This window comes from Calliphora vicina, chromosome X (genome assembly GCF_958450345.1).
Source record: "Calliphora vicina chromosome X, idCalVici1.1, whole genome shotgun sequence".
Lineage (NCBI taxonomy): Eukaryota > Metazoa > Arthropoda > Insecta > Diptera > Calliphoridae > Calliphora > Calliphora vicina.
In genome coordinates this window covers 5,616,480-5,627,846 of record NC_088785.1, presented here as the reverse complement: position 1 = coordinate 5,627,846, position 11,367 = coordinate 5,616,480, and the positions used below count along the sequence as shown (strand labels likewise).

The window sequence follows — 11,367 nt, the reverse complement described above, 5'->3', positions numbered from 1 at the left end:
TGGCTGCAAAAAACCTTGATGTCGACGAATTGAATTTAAAGATTCAAATTGAAATTGCTGTCAAATTGATGACGTACAAATCGGTGGATCCGTTACTTGCCAAGATGATGTCGTCAACTATCCAATCGAGTTTTTAAACTCGCTGGAATTATCCGGATTACCGGTAACCATACGAAACGGCCAATAAGCGTTTAATCAAGAAAAGGAGCTCGATCTGTGATCACTCATACTTCTGACAAAATATCGATTTTTTATATAAAAACTCAAAATATCTAAATTCGCTAATAACTTGGCCAATAAGCGTTTAATCAAGAAAAGGAGCTCGATCTGTATTCAGTCATATTTCAGACCAAAATTCGATTACATATTTATATAACATTGATTTTCATGTATTCTTTTGTTGCAAGAGTTAGGTTTTTGACAACAGGCTAAGGTTCGTTGTCTCTCAGTAACGCTTCTATGTATATTTTATTCTATGACCATAAGATTCATTGTACATATTTTAAAATCAAACATAACGCAAACCTATATGAATAAAAATTATCATTCAACAATACTATTTTTACCCATTTCTCACAAATCGAACACAAGCATTTTTTTTAATTTGACAGGACAACGTGTGTCGGGTTAGCTAGTATTAAATAATTTTTATAATTTAACACCTATTTTATAACATTAAGCCCCATTTTGTAAATCTCTGGTTATGGATTTTAGTACCGATATACTTCCAATTAATATAATGTTTGTCAGTGTCACGATAAAAAATAACCAGAGATTGAGAAAAGGGGGCTAATTCTTTATTGGATTGTTAGTTTTTTCTAAAAAACTGGATATTTTTATTTCTTCCGATATTTCGATGATTTTGTACCAACCGTAATTTCATCTGAGTCTATCTCGATTTTGTAATATTTTGCTTCATCAGTACTTGGGTATTCAATCGATTAACCGTTAATCGGTTAACCGATTAATTTTGAACGGTTGCCGATTTTCAAATAACAAATAAACCGATTAATTTGTTTCGATTAACCGAAATTCCTTTTTTTTGCACTTTGTGCCGATTTACACCATGACTTTTAGACGTCGTTTTTTCTTAATTATCTTTTGAAGTTGCTTTTACTCCACCCCTCTTATCCCAAACTCAAAATATCAAAAGTCGTGGTGTAAATCGTCACCTTAACATATTTTTTTGTATTTATTTTTCCAATTCAATTCAATTTCAAATTAAAATCATATATTTTTTTCGATATCCAAGAAAAATGTTTAGTGAGAATAACAACTGACATAATTAATTTACATGTATTTAAAACAGCGAAATGCAATGAGCTCTCTTGTTTTTATTTTCACATGTACGCAAGCACACACATTGTATAAAAACAGTGAGTCTCGCATGAGCATTGATAGAAGCAGGTTGTGTTACGCTTTTATGCTTGTTTATTTCATTATTTCAGCTATTTGTTTTTGTTTTTGCCAGAGAATAATTCTCAACTCATACAACTACAATATCTGAAAACTGTAGTGGTGTGAGTTTGCATTTCGCTGATTTAAAACATTGTTTGCATTTACATCAGTGATGTTCAAAAATAAAAATGAAGATGTATTGGTGAGAGAGCTACCCAGCAAACATAATGTCAAACACTTAAAATAAGAACAAAATAAAGAATGTTTAGATTTAGAATTTTTGCCAGATATAACCGATTTATTAAATGAATGTAATTTAAATTTTAAGGAAATAAAAGAATACACATTATACGGCCGAAATTCTCTAAAATTTTTTATTTATTTCTGACTTTGTTGTTTTGTGTTCAATTGTAATTGAAACGCGTGTGTTTGCTTTGCTTCGTCCAAAAACCAACCAACAACAATGCTTAATGAATTTCTGAAAAAATGAGACATTTGTTACGCTCTTTTAAAGAGAATAAGAATATGTGTGTTGTTACTCAGCGCGAAAGCACAATGAAATGAACATCATTGATTTACATGTACAGAACTTAACTAAACCAAACTATCAAAAGTATTCAATATCTTAAACAATCCAAAAAGGACACATTGAAAACTTTTGATAGTTTGGTTTAGTTTCGTTAAGTTCTGTACATGTAAATGCAAACAATGTTTTAAATACATGTAAATTAAATATGTCAGATGTTACTCTCACTAAAAATTTTACTATGGTTTTATATACATTGCAAAGGTCTTTAAAAAATCTATCATTAGATATCCATATTGTCTATATTAATGACTTAGTAATCCAGATATAGGTCAAAAATAGGTAAAAAATCGAGCTTGTCCTGGTTTTTTCCTCATATCTCAGTCATTTGTGAACCGATTTTGCTGATTTTAAATAGCAAACTTCTCGAAAGCATGTTTGACAGAATTATTGAAGATTTGGAGCCTGAAGATATCTGGAGTCTTCAGAAAATTGATTTCAATAAACAGACGGACAGACAGACGGAGGTGAAGGGTATAAAAATCGTTTAAAAAGAAAAAAAAATAAATTATATTCTTTTTATAAAAGATTATTTCAGAAGATCACACTAAAATCCTAAAAAAACTCAAATGTGTATACAAAAAGGATCTCAAATACCATATTTGCTATTATTTTTTTGTTGAATTGTTATGTTTTGTTTGTCTTTTATGTTTTTGTATTTTCAATTTAAAATTAAAATAGATATTATTCGGTTAATCGAATAATTTTAAATTAACCGATTATTAACCGAATAAATCTAAAGCCCGATTAATTATTTTCTCGGTTAACCGATTAAACCAGAAACCCGATTAATTGAATACCCTAATCAGTACCATAATACCAACGACCATTCAACATTACATGTGGTCATGCAATTTATTTTTAAAAACTTAAGGCGAATATTTAACTATTGTTTGTTACTGAATACGCTGGCAAAATTTAATGTAAATGGTAACCATATAAGCAGCTACAGCGAACTAGTTTGTTGTACAAGTAATAATATAGCAAATGGTTTCCAATTGGTACTTTTAAAACTGCTGGGTATTTTAAGCTTTTTGCTTATAAACAAGGTTATTTATCATCATCTGTATGTTTTACATCAGGGATGGAAAATTAAAAATAATTTCAGTATCAGTATCAGAATACATACTACAATTTTGATTTATCATCTATAAAAATACTTTTATATTGAAGATTTTCTATTGAAAATAGTTATACACAAGAAAATAGTTAGCTATAGTAGAATATATAAGGTGGATTTCATGTCAAGTGAACCAACTTTTGAAATCGATGTCTTCCGATCGGTCAAGAACTCTCTGAGTTAGAGGGGGTCAAAATTTAACATTTTAGTTACCTATTGTTCTTAGCAAAATGTGTCCCAAATAGTTTAGATAGCTATTTCTTCAATCATTCGAAAAAAAAAATTTAAATTTTTTTTCCAAAAACCAAATTTTTTTTTTCAAAATGGGCCTTTTTTATACCCTTCACCTTCGTGAGAAGGGTATATATAATTTTGCCACTCCGTTTGTAATTTCCACAATCTGTTTAAATCAATTTTCTGAAGACCCCATATATCTTCGGGATCCAAATCTTCAATAATTCTGTCAGACATTCTTTAGAGAAGTTTTCTATTTAAAATCAGCAAAATCAGTCCACAAATGGCTGAGATATGAGGAAAAAACCAGGACAACCTCGATTTTTGACCTATATCTGGATTAGTAAGTCATTAATATAGACAATATGGATATCTAATGATAGATATTTCAAAGACCTTTGCAACGACGTATATAGGACCATAGTAAGTTGGACCTGCAATGGGTCAAAATCGGAAAAAGTATTTTTTAACCCGATTTTTTTTTCACCAAAAAAATTTAGAAAACAAAAAATTTAAAAAACTATATTTAAAATAACAACTCGAAAATTTTTTTTTTTTTCAAAAAATTTAAAAAACTACTTTGGAAAAAAAAATAAATGTTTACCTAAAAATATTTAAAATTTGTATTTTGAAGTATAATTTGGTGAAGGGTACATACGATTCGGAACAGCCGAGTATAGCTCTCTTACTTGTTTCTCTAAAGAAAGCTTTGATCTTTACCTTGAAGACCTCTTTGGTCGCTTAGTGGGATGCGAGTTGGATATATATCAAAATACATGTTTTGTAACTCTTTATATGTACATAAAATACTAAAAATTGTTTGAAAGTATCAAATGAGTCTCGCGAGTACCATGTTACTTTTCAATATGAGAAGTACAAGCGTATAAACTTTTCCATCCCTGTCTTTGGTATAACCAAAAGCTCTTCATTCAATTAAATTAAATGTCAAATGTTCCATCAAAAGCTGTGTCTTTGTTTATAATCACTTACACTTCTTTCTGTCAGATTTTAGTATATTTATTATTTTAACAATATTTGCACATACATATGTAGTGTTCTCGTATTTGTTGATGTTATGGAAATGACCGCTTTGTGTGTTTAATCATTAATGTGAAAAATATGTTAATATAGAAAATAACCGGTACAACGACAATTATTAATAAATAAATTAAAGGTAAAAAACTAAACGTTCCAATTTACCGATTTATTTTACAGTGACTGTAAGCAAAACCAACACATGTGATATCATGATAACGTCATTGATATAGTAGTATCATATACAGTGGAACAAGAACAACAAAATGGTAAAAAACAAATATTGTTTTGATCCAATAATGTTATTTATTGTGTCAACATATCATAGGCTTTATTTTAAAAATTCTGTTTTCTGAGCACTCGCTGAGGTTTATAAAATCTTTGTTTTGAATTAGCTGATTTGTAATGTTTTCTTTTAAAAAAATAACAAATCAGAGTGCAATATACATATGGGCAATTCCATGTCATCGTACGTGACATTTGTACTCCTATATGCATTAAACACATTCAAGACAGCAGGCTACCAACTTCAATCTGTCAAAAATAAAATACACACGTTTATATGAAGATGATTATTTTGACGACAGCACAGCTACACGGCCACACGACTACTCATGCCGATGCAGCCGAATTAGGCTAATTTCTACTTTTGTCAACTACAAAACAGAAATAGTGTTGCTAATATAATAAAAAATGTAAATCAAATTAGTGCTTAAAAATATATATTTTTTTTACTTAATTAAGAGAAGTTTCTGATTGAAATAAATTAATATTGAAATAAATTAATAACAGGTACATAATTAATTATAACCATTTATATAGATTTTTACTCAAAATAATTGTTTCAATCTTAATTGATTTGGAATTTTGTACGGTTATTTTTTATTAAAGTGGCACCACTGAATTATAAATCAGTTGTTTAGTTTGTAGCTGTCGTATTTAAAATAATTCAGTAGCTGCCACACGACTACACAACACTACACACAACTGCAGCCAGCAGAATTTGTGTTAGTGTAGTCGTGTAGCCTGTTGTCTTGAATGTGTTTAATGCATTAGAGTGGAATAGATTTTACAACAATGAGACTATATGAAAAATAATTTGGTGTTTTTGTTACATTCACAGGGTACTATATTTTTAAAAAATAATAGGTACGTTCGAAACATTGTTGTCCAAAATATTGAGTGAAATAATGGTATATCGTACGTTACATAAAACGGAAGTAATTTTGAGGTAAATGTAATAATATGCGAAAATTTGCGAATCGTGAGAGACGTTATTTTTTCTTTTAATTTCTAACACTAAATCAAATATTTTTCCTTTACAATCCGTCATATTTAAATAAAAATAATCTTTGAATGATTTAAAAAAAAAAAAATTAATATCGTACGTGACAGATTTTTCTCCTATAGTAAAACAATATACATATCGACTCCTTTGCGCGTAATTATCGTATGTTAAATTTTTACATAGTAAAATATTGTAACAATATTCGCTATATTTATGGAAATATTACTTGATTAATTTTATCGTATGTGAAATTTAATTTACTAAATCGGTTATTGTATTGAATTTAAAATTTGGTATTGATGATACCAGCCAAAGCAAAAAAATTTAATAATAATAACGCTCTCCTGTAAAATTTGGTTTTTGTAACATACGATAATTTAGAGCAAAGGGGTCATTTTAAAAATGGTATCAAAGTTTTTCATAAATATGTTGCTGAACTTTAGAAAATATATTTCATTAAAACCGGTTAACCGTCTTACAAAAACCGGTTTGTCAAAAAACCGAAAAGTTTAAAAAAACCGAAACCGGTGGAGTTTACAAAGATGAAAAAACCGGTTTCAGTTTTGGATACTCTTGTCGATATATTCTGTATATACTATATACATATACTATAAAAAATATATATTCGGTTTTAAAAAACAAGGTGATAATAGCAAGAAAACAATCAGAGTCAAATACATTCTATACTACATACTAATTAAATATATGTATTCAGTTTAAACTATTATGTGTGCACTTAAAATGTTGTAATATGCTCTAAATACCTTCACATAGTAAAATTTGAGTGTTTTTTCCTATTCAAATCATCTTGAAAAAAAGTCTCAAGGGTTTTTGTTTTTCAGTCGTGGTTGCCATTCTCGTGGAATTGCCCATATGTATGTACATTAGGTTGGGTCGATTTATAAGGCCAACATTTTTTGATATTGTGCCATCGATTCGTCGATAGATTTTGACATGAAGAAACCATAATTTCCGCTACGACATATCAAAAAAATCTTTTTCGATTCTCCCAAATTTCAGAAAAAGTAAAAAAAAATACTTATAGAACAACGCAGAACTGCTGCCTCGCCGGTAAGGGCCAGTTTTAATAGTTCATAAGAAGTGAATATGTTACATCAACATGGCGTTGGTCTAGGGTGGGTGTAAATTGGTACATTTTAAACTATTCTTCTGTTTTGGATTTTTAGCTATTATGTATGTATGAATTTAATGTAATTTAATTAAATTACTGGCGAATGAGGGTATATTAAGTTCGTCATTCCGTGTGTAACATTGAGACTCAACAAATTACATATACAGTTGTGTTCATAAAAATAGGAGCGAACCTATTAAAAAATAAGAGATTAATTTTTAACTAAAAACAACATGATTTATTCCATTTGTTTTTGTATAATGTAATGTTGATTTAATCCTAAATTATTTAAATAATTCATTAATTAAATAAAGCTTTTGAGAAGAAAGTAACGGGAAGCTGAAAAACAATATCTTAAAAATTGCTGTTCAGAATAATAGGAGCATTTCAGTATTGATTAATATTTACTATTAAAAAAGTTAAAAAAGCTTATTATTAGAAAAGAATATTATCAGAAACTTTAAATGCGACCAGTATTTGGTAGAATAGTCATTATTTTTTATTACTGCAGCACATCTGCGAGGCATATAGTCGATTAAATTTGATTCCACCTATCTTGCACTACATACCACAATTCAGCTGCATTTGACGGTTTTCGGTCCGCAACATATTTCTTAATATCCCTACGTAGATGTTCTATGGGATTCAAGTCTGGGGACTGAGCAGGACATGACATAACCTAGTCGATTTAAGTGACATATTCCACACTGCATATGGCAGCATAATATTTCCACGTACATACATTTTTGGATTCACAGTGCCTTTTATTCAGATCCAGTTCCACCAAATAATACAATTTTATATTTCTCCATTTTTCCTTTCGCCAATTGATGTGTTCGTGGGGGTTTCTTAAATGTAGCCGCTGCTTTCTTCTTAGTTAGTATGGAAACTTTTCGCGGACTTCTAGGGAATAGTTTGTTCTCCAGCAATCGCCTACGAATAGTAACAACACTTAAAGGAAGTTTAAGTTAATTTTGAATTTTATTTGCTGACGCGGAAGGGTCGCCTTTAAAAATACGGCGGTCATCCGACCGCGAGTCTCGGTTTTTTTTCGTCTAACAAGGCATTTTCAATCTTCTGATCAGAGCACGATAGATTTCGGAGAATTCTAATAATTTCACGCTTTTAATCGCTACAGCACTTTCCACGTCCCAGTGTTTTAAAATATAACAATATTCAGCAAAATCGGTTCAGTAGAAAAAAATGGATAGTTTTCACATATTTTTGGTTATTTGTGTAAATATATTTTGCAGATAATTCCATAAAACCTTACACACATTATTTTTATGATAAAAGGACTAGCTCTGGTAAAAATTATAAGAATCGGTTCATGTTTTCTCCTAGCTCCCATACAAATGTCTTCCCGAAATATGGTTCTATGGTCAATAAATGTCTACAGAATTGTGGTATCCATACAAAATTCAGTAAAAATAAGTTACATGCTAAAAGAAATTACAACACTAAACTTGTAGTGGATCGGCCCATATTTGACCATAGCCCCCATTTGAAGATCACTTCCGAAAATTACTTACATAAGCATGAATATCTTATACATATCGCTATTAAGTTGAAATTCGATATATACCAAAATCCCTATACCTAATTCTGTGAAGATCGGACCATAATTTGTTATAGTTCCCATATATGGACCACTTCCGAAAAACACATTAACCTGCATAAATATCTAAAATATATCAATATCACACCCAAAATTTTACACAGATCCGTAATTTATATATAAAAATCCTAGTACAGGATTTTATGAATATCGGTCCATATTTGACCATAGCTCCCATTTAAGGTCCACTTCCGAAAATCAGTTAAGTACTCATAAATCTCTTATAAATATCCGATTCATAACATTTCCAATCGGGTTTGTTATGAATCCGATTGGAAATGTTGCAAAATGTTGCATTTTGATATGAACTAATTTCGGAATTATACCTTTTTGCCTTGAATTAAATAGTACTTACATCATTTTGTAAGAGTTTTATAGGAAAATAATAAACATTTTTATTACATCAACGATATTTATAACATTCAAAACCCGAGATCACATTCAAATATTACAAAAAATCAATATTGTGTTACAATCTCATTTCAAACAGTGAAATAAAGTTATATCATTTGTTTCATTGACACTAAATCCTTGCTGACCGAAATGTTGCCCAATGTGGGTCATCATGTTATTCCAACTACGTATGTTGATATACTGAATTTATTACAACACCATTAACGCCATCACCAATCACCAATTACCAATTACGCCTAAGGAAAGGCCCAACTATGTATAATATGCATACATAAGTCAGCTTAAGCAACTGTGCGAATGACAAACTATAATGTACTTAAGAGAGTTTCGTCAACTTTTATTTGCTTAAGCAAAGAGCGAAGCTGGTCGCACATTCCGTACGGAATCAGCTGTTTGTTTGTTTTATACAAAAAAAAAAAATAAAGAAAAAAATGAAAAGGATGAAGAAAATTAATTTATTTTCATAAAATAATAAGAAATACGTATTTTTTTAATTATGTATGTATGTACATTAGGCCACCTTAAGCTAGCTTATGCATATTATAGTTGGGCCTGAAGAGTCTCGTCCAGGAACTGCCTCATCGGTATACCTTCGTATAGGAAGCCGGAATTCTCGAACTCAACTCCTGACTTGTATGGTCTCATAACCCAGCAGTTTGAAAAGTGCCAATTGGAAACCTTACACTAGCTATATTACTACTTCTACAACACACTAGTTCGCTGTGGCTGGTAAAGTGGTAGTTAAATGGTTATCATTTGCACTACATGTCACCATCGTATTCAGTATTAAACAATAAACAAATATTCCACTTTAGTTTTTGAAAATTATTCAAGAAAAATAAAATCCTCTCTAACATACCAATTCTATGACCACACGTAATGCTGAAGGTGGCCGTTTAACAAGCTTCGTTGTTTGTTGTAGATTTGACACGAATTGCATGTCGGTTTACTAAATACGAAAACAAATTATAAATACATATTTTTTTATAATAAATTATAATTACTGATAGAAATTAAAATACATTATACGACTAGTGCTGTTACTATGCCGAATTTAACTGTTCTAGTATTTCGGGAAGATTCAGAAAGAAACATTTTGTTTTACTGATTTGTTTTACATTAAAAAAAAATAAAAAAATTAATTTGTATTCGTTAAAACAAAAGACTCGCATATTTTAGCGAATTGACTACTAAATATTTTTTCTTAATTATATGTATAATGAATTTTTCTTTATCAATTTGTTCACTCAACACATTTGGGTTTTTATTTATGAGAAATAAAAATATAAAAATTAGTATAAAAAATACCTTAAGCTTAAATACAAATAAAGCTTGAGTGTCTGTAATTCTCATTCACTCTATAGCTTGATTTGTATAATATCTTTTGTTTTTCTAAAGCCTTTTGGGAAAAGGTTTGCTGATGATCTGGCCTAAGCAACCAGTGAAATGCGCATAGGAACTAGCTTATCCCCCAACAATAAATGTCAGTGAATTTATCAATAATTGGGAAATTTAGCACAATTCTTACTATAAAATAAGCATCATTTTAAAGATTTCGTAATAATTTTTGATTATTTTTCATAACATATTCCATTTATACTGAAAAATACATCACTGAAAATATTTGAGAAATATGCAAAATATGCAAATGCATGTTTTTTCTGGTGAGTCTAATGAGCACATGGATAAGATATTTACACGTTTCAGAACTATTTAAGCATTTTGGCATCGATTTGTTAGTGCATATTTTTGCATATTTTACCCTTAAAGGCATATTTTTGCATATATTTGTTTTAGGAGCATATTTATGTCATATTTTTGCATTTTTAGAGCATATTTTACTGTTTAATAGCATATTTTGACTTTATCAAACACAAATTTTGTCTTTGTTACAGGTTTTTACTTCCTTTGTTTAAAATTGAAAAATATATCACTTTTTTTTAATACAAAATAAGCACTATTTTAATAATAGCGCCTTCTAAATATCGAATTTTAGTTGTAATTCAAACTTAACCGTTCTAAGTGTTAAAGAAATATAGTCTTTTAAATTTGCTCCTATAACATCAGTTGATGTCGAAAGAACATTTTCTATGTATAAAAATGTTTTCAGATCCAATAGACAGACAACGATTTTTATTTGAAAATTTAAGTCAATATTTTGTAATTTATTAATTGAAGAAGTGACTTTATATTTATATAAAATATCATCAAAAAATACCTCTCGAGGCCTTTTCATAGCTTATTGTTTTTATGTTGTATTTATTTTTTGTTATACTTGTTTTAGTTCAAGTTATTTTTGCTTATTTTATGTTACTTTACCTTTTTAGAAATGAATTGTATTGATTTTTTAAATAAAAGTATATTTTTTGGTTAAAAATGATGTAAAAGTTTGTTTTTTTTAAGAGCATATTTTTTAAAATTTAAGAGCATATTTTAAAGTTTTTACTGCATATTTAAAGCGCTTAAAACGCTTTTATTAGAGCATATTTCCGGTTTCCCTGATCATCACATTGGGATTTATTGAGATTATAATAGGGATTAA

The 11,367-nt window shown here is 29.3% G+C and overlaps 1 protein-coding gene across 1 annotated transcript in view; it reads left to right on the top strand.

The window, feature by feature from the left end:
• The first annotated feature begins 4,365 nt into the window (after positions 1 to 4,365).
• LOC135962810 (tetratricopeptide repeat protein 39B-like) overlaps positions 4,366 to 11,367 on the top strand; it is a 56,111-nt gene continuing 49,109 nt past the window's right edge. Inside the window, exon 1 of the mRNA XM_065514702.1 lies at positions 4,366 to 4,512. The gene's annotated coding sequence lies outside the window, so the exon portion shown is untranslated. The remainder of the gene's footprint in view (positions 4,513 to 11,367) is intronic.